This window comes from Arvicola amphibius, chromosome X (assembly GCF_903992535.2).
Source record: "Arvicola amphibius chromosome X, mArvAmp1.2, whole genome shotgun sequence".
NCBI classification, from domain to species: domain Eukaryota; kingdom Metazoa; phylum Chordata; class Mammalia; order Rodentia; family Cricetidae; genus Arvicola; species Arvicola amphibius.
Window position 1 is genome coordinate 6,694,857 of NC_052065.1, and position 13,188 is coordinate 6,708,044.

Here is a 13,188-nt window from a genome sequence, read left to right on the forward strand (position 1 = left end):
CATACATCGGGGCCTCAGGGAAAGCCCCAGACAGGCCTAGCTCTTAACAACCTCCAACCTAGTCCAGGGTATTCAGGATGTTTCCATGAGCAAAATCCCAATTCTTTCCCAAATTTTGAGTTACAAATTTGAAATATGTTCTCGGCAGTGGCCTAGGTCAGCTCTGTGGCTGTTCTGTCACTAGGTGGGTTTTGAAGGAGTCAGTTGTCATGTGCTCTCCTCAGACTCCCAGACAGCTGGCTGGAGCACAGGCCTGAGTCACCTGCACCAGGTCATAGCCATTCCTCCTCTCAGTAGTGGCGTCTTTGAAGAAATGAAAGAATGCTGTTTCAGATATTAGCATTCTTACACGTTTAGATGATGTTAACCTATTTTTACAGAATTATCCTTATTTGGTTTCCTGTCTATAATTTATGCACTTTGAAAAACAGGCTGAAAAAGATACCATCCCAAGAATGCATGTCTACTTAGATTATGAAAACCCTTTTGTGAGTATTTGTGATAACTCATAGACTTTTGTCATTTTGTCTGCTGCTGCTGTGGCATAGGCACCTTGCTGTAGAAATCATATGTGACTGTTTCTGAGAGCTGTGTTTACGAGTGACTGTCTCTTGTATAGCATAGGGTTAAAACTTATTCTTAAGTGAGGTTCAGTTTTTCCCATGTAAAAAATTCTGTTGGTCTGTATTCTCGTCAACTCTTAATGATGTCAGGCTATTAAGATTTGCCTTTAGGAGAGCTTTTTGCCAGTGCTTTTTGCATCTCTGATTTTTGGACAGTGTCCTAATGTTTATATCATCAGTTTAAGTCAGTTTCACTGCTTTATATACTTTCTGATCTGTAAGAGGGTCTTCTGTCTAATTGTTACTTTCATTGGTTAATGAAGAAACTGCCTTGTTTTTTTTTTTTTTTGATAGGGCAGAATTTAGATAGGTGGAGTAGACTGAACAGAATGCTGGGAGAAAGAAAGCAGAGTCAGGTAGACGCCATGCTTCTCCTACCCAGGATGGACGGTGGTTAGACTCATGCTGGTAAGCCACAGTCAAGTGGTGATACACATTAATAGAAATGGGTTAATCAAGATGTGAGAGTTAGCCAGTAAGAGGCTAGAGCTAATGGGCCAGGCAGTGTTTAAATGAATACAATTTGTGTGTTGTTATTTCAGGTGTAAAGCTAGCCTTGCAGGAGCCTAGTGGGGCGAAAACCAGGCCTGCTCGCCTTCTCACTACACTGACCCCCCTTGTCCTAGTGATATCCCTTATATGTCCATCACTCATTTCTTCATTCAGTGGTTCATTTGTTCATTGGTCCTCTCTGTCCAGAACCCAGGAATTTACCTTTTCTCTACTGATGCCTGCCACCCATGAGCTGGATAACACTGGCCAGCAGTGGTGGAATTTTCTCCTGATTTTGTATCTTTCTCCTTTTCTGACTTAACCTTTGCTTGTTCACATTCTCTTCCCTTCCTTTCTTCTTTTGCACCCCTCCCCATCCTTTCTTGTTGCCTATTTCCTTCTCTGGCACCTGTATTTTCACCTGCATTTTGTCCCCTTCTGCCTCTTTTCCAAGTCCTTCCCATTCCCTCATTCCTTCACTATATCATCTGTCCGTTCATCCTTTGCCCTTTAATTATTACTTCCCTTTCCCCATTTCTTACTGCCTTGCTCTATTATGAGCACCTTTCCATTTGTGCCTTCCCATTTTCCTCTTTTGCCCATGTCCACTATATTTCTCTCCTACCATTAAAAAATTATTAACTGTTTATCTTATTTCAAGGCAGGAGAACCTTTCTCACATTTTTCACCTTGCTAAATTTTTCCTATTCTTCGTTTTTATTTGTCCTTGTTTTGCCTCTCCTGTTACCATTAATTTTCCATTATATCTTGTTTTGGTGCATATTATTAATATCACCATCATCATTTTCATTATTACTTTTATTTGACATTACAGATAGGGCCTGTTAGTGTTCTCATGGGTTTCCTGGAAGTCCTTGTGTAGACCAGGGAACATGCAAAATCCCAGACATCCTCCTATTTCTGCTTCAGTCCTCTGCTGGCAGCCTGGCTAGATTTCCATTTTAAAGTCACTCCCATTTCTCCTTTCAAAATTCTTTCCGTATTTACCACCCTTTTCTCTCTCTCTTTCATCTCTTTTTCCAGTCCCTACTGCCTTTCTTCCTTTTGTGCCTCTTCTCTGTCTCACCCCTCTCCCATACTTCCCACATTCCCACACTTCCTGTCTTCTAAGATTGCTCCTCCTACTTCAGTGTTTCCTTCCCTTCCCATAGGTTTATCTGTTTCTCACCTATTTCTTCCCTGCACACCATTTGCAAAGAACCTAGTTCTGTTTGTCTCTTTATAAATACTTCTCTCCCCACCCCCAAGCCTCTCATTTCACAGCCCTTTGCCATGTTAAAGGTTTCTCCCCTGACCCCTTTGGAAGTAGGTTGGGCATTCTTACCAAATATTTATATTTATATATATATATAAGAAGGGATACAGAAATTCATCATCTTCAGTCTCCCTAAAAGATTCTCCTGCGCTTTTCACCAAACCCTTCCTTGTAAATCCCACGTAAGTTCTCACAGTGTCCCTGCTACCCCACAGTCAGGTCGGTATTGGGACTGAGTTCCAACTTCTCCATTTCCCCCTTCCTAGTAAGCTGGAGAGGTCCAGCTTCTGCAGCACAGCTGTGGGCTTGGGCAACAGGCGCTGTGTTCCGGCCCTGCCAGTAGGAGCGATGTAGAACGTTACTCACTTCCGGTTCCCAGAATGCTCTGGTGTCTGTTTGACAGTTTGGGCCATCGTGAGGGCTGCTGCCCCGAGGCGCTCAGGCCCTTTGGGGTTTCTTGGCGCTCGTGGACTCTCTCAGAGTTGTGGGCCCTCTCCATGGATGCCCAGTGCTGATTTTGGACTAGTGGAGCTCTCTGCTCACCATGGCAGTGAGTAGAGTGTTTGTTGAGATTCTTCCATCCCAACATCTCCCTTTCTCCTGAGGAGTCTCACTTTAACGTTTCTGTTGATGGCTTTCTGGAACCTTCCCGTTAACCCCAGGGGTGGGACTCGGTGGTGTGCTTTCCCAAGTCCATTTTTAGTACATGTTTGAGTTTTTTATAACCGTTCTTTCCATTCTTAGTAGGTTTTAAATGCTATAGCTGATTGTTGGGATGTCTCAGGAGCGGTTTCTATTCCTTGATCTTCCTCTCCATCCTCCTTTCCCCCTTCCTCACTTTCCAATACCTTTAACATGTCTTTAACCCCTCCCCTCCACCATGCCTAATTCCAGTTACTGTCCCTCCTTCCCAGGGCTTCCTCTGTCCTGTTCTGTTATTATTGCCTTCCTCCTCCCAGTTCATCTCCCCCAGTTTTCTTTCTCCCTGCCCAACCCCCTCTCTCTTACTATCCCCTCTCCTGTGTGCCCTTCTCCCCTGACCACCTCTATCCTGTCTTTCCAACCTCCCTTCTCCTTACCAGTACCTTTCCATTTTTCTCCCTTCCCCTTTTCAGGCTTTCCAAGACTCTCCCTTCTCTTTTTCCCTCTCCTACCTTTCTGTCCTATTCCATTTCTGACAGCTCTTTTACCTCTCTCCCATTAGTGTACTCACCTTTCCAATACCTCCAGCCCTTTCTGCTTACGCATTGCTTTCTGGTTTTCCACTTAACAATACCCGTTTCTAAGTGTTCCATCTTACTCATCTTTGAACCCCTTTAACTTGTTCTTCTGTTCTTTCCTTTCTCTTTCCCACCTTAACGTCCATTGTAATTCCCTCCTGTCTTCCTTCTGTCCTTTCCCTTCATTTTCCCACCGTCAACTCTATTGTCATACCTTTACCCCTTTCCAATTTCACTCTCTCAGCCCTTCTTCCAAATCCATAAATAATTTTACCTTTTCAGGTTCCTTTCCCTGTTCCCATTACCTTGCTTCTTCCTATTCATGTTCCACCTCTTCTATTTTCCCTTCCTTTTTCTTGGTACCAGTTCTCCATTCCCTTTGTATGCAATTCCCTTTTCTAAACTCTTTCTCCTTTCCTATGCTTTAAAAAATTTTTCTCCCCAGCACTTTCTACCTTCCCTAACCTATTTTGTGTTAATGTGTCTTTCCCAGTACATTGTCTTTTCTAATCCTTTCTCCTATATTCTGTTTAGTGCCCTTTGTCCTGGTCCTATAGCTGTCTCTCTCCCCAACCCCTGTTCTCTAGGTTCCTCTTCCAATGTCTGAGTTCTCTGCTTTCTCAAGCTTCTTCCCCATCCTACAGTTTTTCTTCTTCTGTTTCATCTCTCTACTTCCAACTCCCTTTTCACCTTCCAGTCCCTTTGCAGCTTCTTTTCCACTCCTTTTGTTTTCTCATCTCTGCTTTTCTCAACATTTTATCTATCCTTAGGTTTCTGTGTTCTTTATTTTTTAAAAAGGAAAAAAATCTATCATTTTCATTTTACATGCCAATCCCTGTTCCCACTCCCTACTTTCCTTCCATTCTCTTATTTTCCCCCACCCCACCCCTATCCACTTCTCAGAGAGTTTAAGGCACATTGCTTTGTGGAAGGTCCAAGGTCTTCCCTAATATATCTAGGCTGAGCAAGGTATCTATACAAAGAGAATAAGTTCCTAAGCCAGAAAAAGAGGTAGGGATAAATCCTGGTGCCCCTGCCAGTAGTTCTTCAGTCTGCCCCATCCATACAACTGTCACCCACATTCAAATGTTCTACTTTGGTCCAATGCTTGTTCCTTCCCTGTCCGGCTGGAATTGATGAGTTCCCATTAGGTCTGGAAAACTGTTTCAGTGGGAATGCTCATCATGGTCTTGACCTCTTTGCTCATATTCTCACTCCTCCCACTCATCAACTGTACTCTGGGAGCTCAGCTCAGTGCTCCACTGTGGGTCTCTGCCTCTGTTTCTGTCAGTTGCTGGATGAAGTTTCTATGGTGACATTTAAGACAGTCATTAATTTGACTCCAGGGCAGGGTCAGTTCTCCACTATTGCTTAGGGTCTTAGCTGGTATCATCTTTGTGGATTCATGGGAATTTCTTTAGTGCCAGGTTTCTTGCTAGGCCCATAATGTTTTCCTTAATCAAAATATCTCTTTCCTTGCTCTCCATCTCTGTCCTTTATCCACTTTGACTACCCTGTTCCTGCAAGTTTTCCTCCCCATTCCCATTCTCTCGTCCCCTCTCCTTTACCCTCCCTTTTCACTGCACTTCCATGCTCCCAATTTTGTCAGGAGATTTTGTTTATTTCCCCTTCCCAGGGGGTCTATATATATTTTTTATTAGGGTTCACCTTGTTACTTAATTTCTCTAGAGTTGTAGACTATATCCTTGTTATTCTTTTCTTCATAGCTAGTATTTACTTATGAGTGAGTACATACCGTGTTCACCATGTTCATCTTTTGGCTCGGGGTTATCTGCCTCAGTCTTGTTTTTTTTTGTTCCACCCATTTGCATGCATATTTGAAGATATCATTTTTTTAATCAATGAGTAGTACTCCATTCTGTATTTGTACCCCCATTTTCTTCTTCCATTCTTCAGTATGTAGATTGTTTCCAGGTCCTGGCTATTAAAAGTAATGTTTCTATGAACATAGTCGAACAAATGTCCTTGTAGTATGGTTGAGCATCATTTGGGTATATACCCAAGAGTTATATTGCTGGGTCCTGAGGTAGGTTGGTTCTCTTTTTTTTTGATTTTTTTCTCATTTTTTATTAAAGATTTCCATCTCCTCCTCTCCTCCTCCCCCTTAACTCCCCTCCCTTCCACCCATACCCCAACTCCACCCCTCTCCAAAGACAAAGAGCCATCAGGGTTCCCTTCACTATGTTAAGTCCAAGGTCCTCCCAGCTCCCCCTAAGTCCAGGAGGGTGAGCAACCAAACTGACAAGGCTCACAGTGAGCCCGTCCATGCTGTAGAGTTCATGTTCATTGCCATTGTCCTTGGTTTCTCAGTCCTCCTCCACCGTCAGCCACATTCAGAGAGTCCGGTTTGGTCCCCTGTTCCATCAGTCCCATTCCGACTGGACTTGGTGGTCTCCTGTTAGATCTGTCCCACCGTCTCAATGGGTAAAAGCACTCCTCGCGGTCCTGGCTTCCTTGCTCATGATCTCCCTCCTTTTGCTCCTCATCAGGACCTTGAGAGCTCAGTCCGGTGCTCCTATGTGGGGCTCTGTCATTTTCTCCATTCAATGCCAGGTGAAGGTTCTATGGTGATATGCAAGATATTCATTGTATGGCTATAGGATCTGGACATTTCTGGCACCCTCTCCTCAGCTGCCCAAGGAACTAGCTGGGGGCGTCTTCCTGGACACCTGGGAACCCCTCTAGAGTCAAGTCTCTGCCAACCCCAGAATGGCTCCCTTAACTAAGATATATAATTCCTTGTTCCCATATCCACCCTTCCTATATCCCAACCATCCTACTCCCCCAAGCTCTTCCCATCCTCCACTTCACACTTTTCTCTCCCCATCACCCCATCCCCCCATCCCACCCCACCCCCATGTTCCCATTTTTTGTCCGGCAATCTTGTCTACTTCCAATATCCAGGAGGATAACTATATGTTTTTCTTTGGGTTCACCTTCTTATATAGCTTCTCTAGGATTTTTTTTACGAATTATAGGCTCGATGTTCTTTATTTATGGCTAGAACCCAATTATGAGTGAGTACATCCCATGTTCATCTTTTTGGGCCTGGGTTACCTCACTCAGGATGGTGTTTTCTATTTCCATCCATTTGCATGCAAAATTCAAGATGTCATTGTTTTTTACCGCCGAGTAGTACTCTAATATGTATATATTCCACAGTTTCTTCATCCATTCTTCCACTGAAGGGCATCTAGGTTGTTTCCAGGTTCTGGCTATTACAAATAATGCTGCTATAAACATAGTTGAACAAATGCTTTTGTAATATGATTGGGCATCTCTTGGGTAAATTCCCAAGAGTGGGATTGCTGGGTCCTGGGGTAGGTGGATCCCAGATTTCCTGAGAAACCTCCACACTGCTTTCCAAAGTGGTTGCACAAGTTTGCATTCCCACCAGCAATGGATGAGTGTACCCCTTACTCCACATCCTCTCCAGCAAAGGCTATCATTGGTGTTTTTGATTTTAGCCATTCTGATAGGTGTAAGATGGTATCTCAGCGTTGTTTTGATTTGTATTTCCCTGATTGCCAAGGAGGTTGAGCATGACCTTAAGTGTCTTTTGGCCATTCGAACTTCTTCTGTTGAGAATTCTCTGTTCAGTTCAGTGCCCCATTTTTTAATTGGGTTCATTAGCATTTTAAAGTCTAGTCTCTTGAGTTTCTTATATATTTTGGAGATCAGGTCTTTGTCTGTTGCGGGGTTGGTGAAGATCTTTTCCCAGTCAGTAGGCTGCCTTTTTGTCTTAGTGACAGTGTCCTTTGCTTTACAGAAGCTGCTCAGCTTCAGGAGGTCCCATTTATTCAATGTTGCCCTTAATGTCTGTGCTGCTGGGGCTATACGTAGGAAGCGGTCTCCTGTGCCCAAATGTTGTAGAGTACTTCCCACTTTCTCCTCTAACAGGTTCAGTGTGTTCAGATTGATATTGAGGTCTTTAATCCATTTGGACTTGAGTTTTGTGCATGGTGATAGACACGGATCTACTTTCATTCTTCTACAGGTTGACATCCAGTTATGCCAGCACCATTTGTTGAAGATGCTTTCTTTCTTCCATTGTGTGCTTTTAGCTCCTTTATCAAAAATCAGGTGTTCATAGGTTTGTGGGTTAAGATCTGGGTCTTCTATTCGATTCCATTGGTCGACTTCTCTATTTTTATGCCAATACCAAGCTGTTTTCAATACTGTAGCTCTGTAATAGAGTTTGAAGTCAGGGATGGTAATGCCTCCAGAAGTTCCTTTATTGTATAAGATTGTTTTGGCTATCCTGGGTTTCTTGTTCTTCCATATAAAATTGATTATTGTCCTCTCAAGATCTGTGAAGAATTTTGATGGGATCTTTAAGGGGATTGCATTAAATCTATAGATTGCCTTTGGTAGTATTGCCATTTTTACTATGTTGATCCTCCCAATCCAAGAGCAAGGGAGATCCTTCCATTTTCTGGTGTCCTCTTCAATTTCTTTCTTCAAAGACTTAAAGTTCTTGTCAAATAGGTCTTTCACTTCCTTGGTTAGAGTTACCCCAAGATATTATATGCTATTTGTGGCTATCGTGAAAGGTGACGCTTCTCTGATTTTTTTCTCTGCTTCCTTATCCTTTGTATATAGGAGGGCGACTGATTTTTTGGAGTTGATCTTGTATCCTGCCACGATACTAAAGGAGTGTATCAGCTGTAGGAGTTCTTTGGTGGAGTTTTTCGGGTCGCTTATGTACACTATCATATCATCAGCAAATAACGAAAGTTTAACTTCTTCCTTTCCAATTCGAATCCCCTTGATCCCCTTGTTTTGTCTTATTGCTATTGCTAGAACTTCAAGCACTATATTGAAGAGATAAGGAGAGAGTGGACAGCCTTGTTGCATTCCTGAATTTAGTGGGATGGCCTTGAGCTTCTCTCCATTTAATTTGATGTTAGCTGTCGGCTTGCTGTAAATAGCCTTTATTATATTTAGGAATGACCCCTGTATCTCTAATCTCTCCAAAACCTTTATCATAAAAGGGTGCTGAATTTTGTCAAATGCTTTTTCTGCATCTAATGAGATGATCATATGGTTTTTATCCTTCAGATTATTTATATGATGGATTACATTGATAGATTTTCGTATGTTGAACCAGCCCTGCATCTCTGGGATGAAGCCTACTTGATCATAGTGGATAATTTTTCTAATGTGTTCTTGGATTCTGTTTGCCAGTATTTTATTGAGAATTTTTGCATCGATGTTCATAAGTGAGATTGGCCTGTAATTCTCTTTCTTGGTTAAGTCTTTGTGTGGTTTAGGTATCAGGGTAATTGTAGCTTCATAAAAGGAATTTGGCAATGACTGTTCTGTTTCTATATTATGAAATACCTTAAGGAGTATAGGTATTAGGTCTTCTTGGAAGTTCTGGTAGAATTCTGCATTGAACCCATCAGGTCCTGGGCTCTTTTTGGTAGGGAGGTTTCTGATAACAGTTTCTAATTCTTCGAGACTAACAGGACTATTTAGAGCATTTACCTGGTCCTGGTTTAACTTTGGTATATGGTACTTATCTAAAAAAGTGTCCATTTCTTTTACATTTTCCAATTTTGTGGCATACAGGCTTTTGTAGTAAGATCTAATGATTCTTTGAATTTCCTCTGTGTCTGTGGTTATGTCCCCTTTTTCATTTCTGATCTTATTAATTTGTGTGTTCTCTCTGTGCCGTTTGATTAGTTTGGCTAGGGGTTTGTCAATCTTGTTGATTTTCTCCAAGAACCAGCTTTTTGTTTCATTGATTCTTTGGATTGTTTTCTGTGTTTCTATTTTGTTGATTTCTGCCCTCAGTTTGATAATTTCCAGTCTTCTACTCCTCCTAGGTGAGTCTGCTTCTTTCTTTTCTAAAGCTTTCAGGTGTGCTGTTAAGTCTCCAATGTGTGCTTTCTCCGTTTTTTTTTTAAAGTGGGCACTTAGTGCTATGAATTTTCCTCTTAGCACTGCTTTCATAGTGTCCCATAAGTTTGAGTATGTTGTGTCTTTATTTTCATTAAATTCAAGAAAGACTTTAATTTCTTTCTTTATTTCTTCCTTGACCCAGGTGTGGTTCAGTAGTTGACTGTTCAGTTTCCATGAGTTTGTAGGCTTTCTGGGGGTAGCATTGTTGTTGAATTCTAATTTTAATCCATGGTGATCTGATAAGATGCAGGTGGTTACTAATATGTTTTTGTAACTGTGGAAGTTTGCTTTGTTACCGAGTATGTGGTCAATTTTCGAAAAGGTTCCATGAGCCGCAGAGAAGAAGGTATATTCTTTCCTGTTTGGGTGGAATGTTCTATAGATGTCTGTTAAGTCCATTTGGTTCATTACCTCTATTAAGTCTCTTAATTCTCTGTTAGGTTTCTGTCGAATTGACCTGTCCATTGGTGAAAGAGTAGTGTTGAAGTCTCCCACTATCAGTGTGTTTGGTTTGATGGCTGCCTTGAGTTCTAGTAATGTTTCTTTTATATAAGTGGGTGCTTTTGTATTAGGGGCATAGATATTCAGGATTGAGACATCAGTCTGATAGATTTTTCCTGTAATAAGTATAAAGTGTCCCTTTCCATCTCTTCTGATTGATTTTAGTTTGAAGTCAACTTTGTTAGAAATTAGTATGGCCACACCCGCTTGTTTCTTAGGTCCATTTGCTTGATAAACCTTTCCCAACCCTTTACTCTGAGTAGATGTCTGTCTTTGTGGTTGAGGTGTGTTTCTTGTAAACAGCAGAATGTTGGATCCTGTTTTCGTATCCAATCTCTTAGCCTGTGCCTTTTTATAGGTGAATTGAGTCCATTGATATTAAGTGATATTAATGACCAGTGGATGTTAACTCCGGTTGTCATTTTTTATTTGGTAGTAGAGATTGTGTGTTTCCTTTCTTTGAGATGTGCTGGTGAAGGGTCACTAGATGTCTGAGTTATTTTGGGCAATGTTGGACTCCTTTGTTTGTGAATTTCCTTCTATTACTTTCTGTAAGGCTGGATTTGTGGCTATGTATTGTTTAAATTTGTTTTTATCCTGGAATATTTTGTTTTCTCCATTTATAGTGAATGAAAGCTTGGCTGGGTATAGTAATCTGGGCTTGCATCCATGGTCTCTTAGTTTCTGCAAAACATCTATCCAGGACCTTCTGGCTTTCATGGTTTCCATAGAGAAGTCAGGTGTTAGTCTGATAGGTTTTCCTTTATATGTTACTTGACCTTTTTCCTTTGCAGCTCTTAATATTCTTTCTTTATTCTGTATGTTTTGTGTTTTGATTATAATATGGCGAGCGGATTTTTTTTTCCAGTCTATTTGGTGTTCTGTAAGCTTCTTGAACCTTAATAGGAATATCTTTCTTTAGGTTTGGGAAGTTTTCTTCTATAATTTTATTAAATATATTTTCTGGGCCATTGAGCTGTAATTCTTCTCCTTCTTCTACGCCTATTATTCTTAGGTTTGGTCTTTTTATTGTGTCCCAGATTTCCTGAATGTTTTGTGATGAGAATTTGTTGTATTTGCTGTTTTCTTTGATCAGTGCATTTATTTTCTCTATGGTATCTTCAGAATCTGAGATTCTTTCTTCTATCTCTTGTATTCTGTTGGTTATGCTTGTTTCTGTAGTCTCTGTTTGTTTACATAGATTTTCCATATCCGGCTGGCCCTCGGGTTGTGTTTTCTTCCTTGCCTCCATTTCAGTTTTCAAGTCTTGCACTGTTTCCATTATCTGTTTGATTGTTTTTTTCTTGGTTTCCTAGGATATCATTTACGGATTTACTCAATTCTTCAAACTTTTTGTTATTCTTCTCGTCCATTTCCTTAAGGGAGTTTTTCACCTCCTGTTTAAGGGACTCTATTACTTTCATAAAGTCAATTGTTTCTACTTCTTCTTGATTAGTGTGTTCAAGTCCTCCTGTTATAAGTTCGTTGGGTTCTGGTGCTTTCATGTTGTTTTTCAAATTGTTGGAGGAATTCTTGCATTGGCGCCTGCCCATTTCTTCCTCTGAATGATCCCCTTTGGGTCTTCTTTTAGAAGTTCAGTTCCCCCCAATGAATTCAATTCACTCACCCCAATGAATGATGGATCCTCTGGCAGACTGTCAGGTCTCCTTGCAGGCCAAGCAGCTCGCTGACAAAGGGCCTACCTTGCTACAGGCAGGCTAATGAAGGAGGGGACCTCCCACCGGCCTGGGTGCACTCAATTCCAGGTCCCTGGCGCCCAAACAGGCTGAGCTGTGGGATTTTGTGGCCCCAAAGATGGGAGGATGAGGCGGGGTGGGGGTTTTTGGGTGCAAGCTGGGAAGGGACAGGAAGAGAGAGGCAGTATCTGGGGAGAATAACCCCTGCAGGAAGAGCAGGAAGTGTGCGGGTTGGGGGGGGGGAGTTGGGGAATGTCGGTGGTCCCTCTCGGGGCAGCTGCCCCGGTTCAGGCACTCACTCCTCACTCACTCCAATGAATGATGGATCCTCTGGCAGACTGTCAGGTCTCCTTGCAGGCCAAGCAGCTCGCTGACAAAGGGCCTGCCTTGCTACAGGCAGGCTAATGAAGGAGGGGACCAGGTTCTCTTTTTTCTTAGAAAACTTCATAATGTTTTCCAGAGTGGTTGTACAAGTTTGTAGTCCCACCAGCAATGGAGGAATGTTCCCCTTACTACACATCCTCCCCAACATAAAGATATCGTTTGTTTAGTTAATCTTAGGCATTTTGACTGGTGTAAGATGTTATCTCAGAGTCATTTTGATTTGCTTTTCCCTGATGGCTAAGGGAAGGTGAACGTTTCCTAAAGTGTCTTTCCACAATTTGCGATACTTCTATTGAGAATTCTCTGTTTTGATCTGTACTCCATTTTTGAATTCTTTCATTTGGAATTTTAATGTGTAATTTCTTGTGTCTTTCATGTATTTTGTAGATAAGTCCTCTGCCTGATGTGGGATTGGTGAAGATTTCTCCCATTCAGTAGTCTGCCTTTGTGTCTTATTGACTGTGTTCTTTGCTTTACAGAAGTTTCTTAGTTTCAGGTGCTTCCATTTTTTTATTAAATTATATAATTTTACAAATTTTCACCTCCTCCCTTTCTCCCATTTCCCTCCCCTCCTCCATCCTCCTCCCCCTCCCTCTCCAGTCCAAGGAGCAGTCAGGGTTCCTTGCTCTGTGGGAAGTCCAAGTTCCTCCCCCATCCATCCAGGTCTAGGAAGGTGAGGATCCAAACAGACTAGGTTCCCACAAAGCCAGTACATGCAGTAGAATCAAAACCCAGTGCCATTGTCCTTGGTTTCTCAGTCAGCCCTCCTTGTCAGCCATGTTCAGAGAGTCTGGTTTGATCACATGCTCCATCAGTCCCAGTCCAGTTGTCCTTGGTGAGCTTCCATTAGATCAGTCCCATTGTCTCAGCGAATGGATGCACCCCTTGCGGCCATGACTTACTTGCTCATGTTCTCCCTCCTTCTGCTCCTCATTTGGAACTTGGGAGCTCAGTCCAGTGTTCCAATGTGGGATTCTGTTTCTATCTCCATCCAACATCAGATGAAGGTTCTATGGTGATATGCAAGATATTCATCAGTGTGGCTATAGTATAGGGCCAGTTCAGGT

The 13,188-nt window shown here is 42.0% G+C and overlaps 1 long non-coding RNA gene across 1 annotated transcript in view; it reads left to right on the forward strand.

The window, feature by feature from the left end:
- The window catches only part of LOC119804568, a 53,110-nt gene that overhangs the window by 23,312 nt on the left and 16,610 nt on the right, over window positions 1-13,188 (forward strand). The gene's annotated exons all lie outside the window — the stretch shown is intronic.